General features: G+C 62.5%; 1 pseudogene; it reads left to right on the forward strand.

Moving 5' to 3' along the window:
• Window positions 1-2,961, forward strand: part of LOC135566407 (AF4/FMR2 family member lilli-like) — a 5,195-nt pseudogene extending 2,234 nt beyond the window's left edge.
• Window positions 2,962-3,530: the final 569 nt, after the last annotated feature.

Here is a 3,530-nt window from a genome sequence, read left to right on the forward strand (position 1 = left end):
GGCAGCAGTACTGTTGCCGGCGGCGGCAGCAGCAGCAGCGGCTGACAGCAGCAGCAGCAGCAGCATGACAGCGGCAGCAGTGGCAGTAGCATGACAGCAGCAGCAGCGGCACAGTCGCAGTAGCAGCAGCAATTGTACGACAGTGCAGCAGCAGCGGCAGCAGCAGACAGTGTTGTCAGCAGCGGCAGCAGCAATTGTTGCTCAGTCGCAGCAGCAACAGCAGCAGCAGATAGCAATAGCAGTTGGTTATAGTACGATAGCTGCTGAGCAGCAGCAGCAGCAGCAGCAGCAGCAGCAGCAGCAGCATACAGCAGCAGCACAGACAGTGCAGTTGTAGCAGCAGCAGCAGCAGCATGACTGCAGGAGCAGCAGCAGTACGGCAGCAGCAGCAGCAGCAGCAGCAGCAGCAGCGGACAGCAGCAGCAGCAGCATGACAGCTGCGGCAGCAGCAGCAGCAGCAGTGCAGCAGCAGCAGCAGCAGCAGCAGCAGCAGCGACAGCGCAGCAGCAGCGGCAGCAGCAGCACAGCAGCAGCAGCAGCGGCAGCAGCAGCAGCAGCAGCACAGTAGCAGCAGCAGCAGCAGCAGCAGTACAGCAGCAGCAGCAGCATGGCAGCAGCAGCAGCAGCAGCAGCAGCAGCAGCAGCAGCAGCAGCAGCAGCAGCAGACAGCAGCAGCAGCACTGCAGCAGCGAATGCACAGCAGCAGCAGCAGCACCAGCAGCAGTTTAGCAGACAGCAGCAGCAGCAGCAGCACAGCGGCAGCAGCAGCAGCAGCAGACTCGGCGGCAGCAGCAGCAGCAGCAGCAGCAGCAGCAGCAGCAGCAGTAGCGGCAGCAGCAGCAGCAACGTTGCGCAGCAGCAGCAGCAGCGACAGGCGGCAGCAGCAGCAGCAGCGACAGCAGCAGCAGCAGCAGCGACAGCGCGGCAGCAGCAGCAGCAGCAGCAGCAGCAGCAGCAGCAGCAGCAGCAGCCGACAGCGTCAGCAGCAGCAACAGCCGGCAGCAGCAGCAGCAGCGTTGTGCAGCAGCAGCAGCAGCGTTGGACGGCAGCAGCAGCAGCAGCAGCACCGACAGTAGCAGCAGCAGCAGCAGCAGCAGCAGTCGACAGTGCAGCAACGGCAGCAACAGCAGCACCACCAGCAGCACAGCAGCAGCAGCAGCCACAGCAGCAGCAGCAGCAGCAGCAGCAGCAGCAGCAGCAGCAGCAGCAGCTGACCAGCAGCAGCAGCAACGGCAGTAGCCAGCAGCAGCAACAGCCGGCAGCAGCACAGCAGCAGCAGCAGCAGCAGTAGCAGCAGCAGCACCAGCAGCAGCAGCAGCAGACAGTTGCAGTAGCAGCAGCAGCATGGCAGCAGCAGAGCAGCACGCAGCAGCAGCAGCAGCAGCGGCAGCAGCAGCAGCAGCAGCAGCCGCAGCAGCAGCAGCACAGCGGCAGCAGCAGCAGCAGCAGCAGCAGCAGCAGCAGCAGCACAGGTGCAGTAACGCAGCAGCAGCAGCAGCAGCAGCAGCACGGCAGCAACAGCAGCAAAACCGACAGCAGCAGCAGCAGCAGCAGCAGCAGCAGTGCAGCAGCAGCAGCAACAGCAGCAGCAGCAGCAGCAGCAGCAAGCAGCAGCGGCAGCAGCAGCAGACAGCAAGGCGGCAGCAGCAGCAGCAGCAGCATTGCAGACTGGCAGCAGCAGCTGACAGCAGCAGCAGCAACAGCGGCAGCAGCAGCAGCAGCAGCAGCAGCAGCGCAGCAGCAGCAGCAGCAGCAGCAGTACTCGCGGCAGCAGCAGCAGCAGCACGACAGCAGCAGCAGCAGCACGCAGCAGCAGATACCAGCAGCAGCAGCAGCAGCATGGCAGCAGCAGCACAGCAGCAGCAGCAGAGCGGCAGCAGCAGCAGCAACAGCAGCAGCAGCAGCAGCAGCAGCAGCAGCAGCAGCAGTAGCAGCAGCAGCAATGCAGCAGTACAGCAGCAGCAGCAGCAGCAGCAGCAGCAGCAGCAGCAACAGCAGCAGCAGCAGCAGCAACGGCAGCAGCAGCAGCAGCAACAGCAGCAGCAGCAGCAGCAGCAGCGGCAGCAGCAGCAAGCAGCAGCGACAGCAGCAAGCAGCAACAGCGCGGCAGCAGCAGCAGCGATTTAGCAGCGGCAGCAGCAAGCGGCAGCAGCAGCAGCAGCAGCAGCAATACGTTGGCAGGTGCAGCAGCAGCAGCAGAGCCTGGTGACAGCAGCAGCGGCAGCAGCAGCAGTAGCAGCAGCAGCTGATAGTAGTAGTAGCAGCACTGGTGGCAGCAGCAGCAGTAGTAGCAGCACTGGCAGCAGCAGCAGCAGCAATAGTAGCACTGGCAGCAGCAGTAGCAGCAGCAGCAGCTGCAGCAACAGTAGTAGCAGCAGCAGCCTGCTGGCGGCAGCAGCAGCAATTAACTGGGCGGCGGCAGCAGCAGCAATTGCTAACTGGCGGCAGCAGCAGCAGCAGCCGCCTGGTAGCAGCAGCAGCAGCAGCGTTAACTGCGGTTGCGCAGCAGCAGCAACAGCCGTTAACTGCAGCAGCAGCAACTGGTGGCAGTAGCAGCAGCAGCGCACCGGCCAGCAGCAGCAGCAGCGCACCAGTAGCGGCAGCAGCAAACTGGTGGCAGTGCAGTAGCAGTGTTAACTGGCAGGCAGCAGCAGCAACCTGGTGGCAGTAGCAGGCACTGGCAGTAGCAGTAGAGTAGCAGTAGCAGCTAACTGGCGGCAGTAGCAGCAGTAATACGTTAACTGGTGGCAGCAGCAGCAACTGCGGCAGCAGCAACTCAACAACTGGTGGCAGCAGCAACCAGCAGCGTTAACTGGCAGCAGCAACAGGTGCAGTGGCAGTATGCAAACCGGCAGCAGCAGCAACCTGCGGCAGCAGCAGCAGCACAGCGGCAGCAGCAGCATCGTTACAGCGGCGGCAGCAGCAGCAACTGTTGCCGGCGGCGGCAGTAGCAGCAATTAACTGGTGGTAGCAGCAGCAGCGTTAAGCGGCGGCAGTAGCAACAGCAGCTGGCGGCAGCAGCAGTAGCCGTTAACTGGCGGCAGTAGCAGCAATTGCTAACTGGCGGCAGTAGCAGCAGTTAACTGTTGGCAGCGGCGGCAGCAGCAGCACAACTGGCGGCAGCAGCAGCACGTTAACCGGCGGTAGCAGCAGCAGCAGCAGCGTTAACCGGCGGCAGCAGCAGCAATGCCGCCTAACGGTGGCAGTAGCAGCAGTTAACTGGTGGCAGCAGTAGCAGCAGCAGCACTGGCGGCGGCAGTAGCAGCAGTGCAACCGGCGGCAGTAGCAGCAGCAGTAGCAGCACCGGTGGCAGTGGCAGTAGCAGTAGCAGCAGCACTGGTGGTAGTAGTAGTAGCAGCAACTGGCGGCAGGTGGCAGTAGTAGTAGCAGCACTGGTAGTGGTAGTAGAACAACAGTAGTAGCAGTAGTAGCACTGGTGGTGGTAGTAGTAGCAGCACTGGTGGTAGTAGTAGTAGCACTGGTGGTAGTAGTAGTAGTAGTAGCAACTGGTGGTAGTAGTAGTAGTAGCA

The sequence above is a fragment of the Oncorhynchus nerka genome, unplaced genomic scaffold, assembly GCF_034236695.1.
Source record: "Oncorhynchus nerka isolate Pitt River unplaced genomic scaffold, Oner_Uvic_2.0 unplaced_scaffold_5132, whole genome shotgun sequence".
NCBI classification, from domain to species: domain Eukaryota; kingdom Metazoa; phylum Chordata; class Actinopteri; order Salmoniformes; family Salmonidae; genus Oncorhynchus; species Oncorhynchus nerka.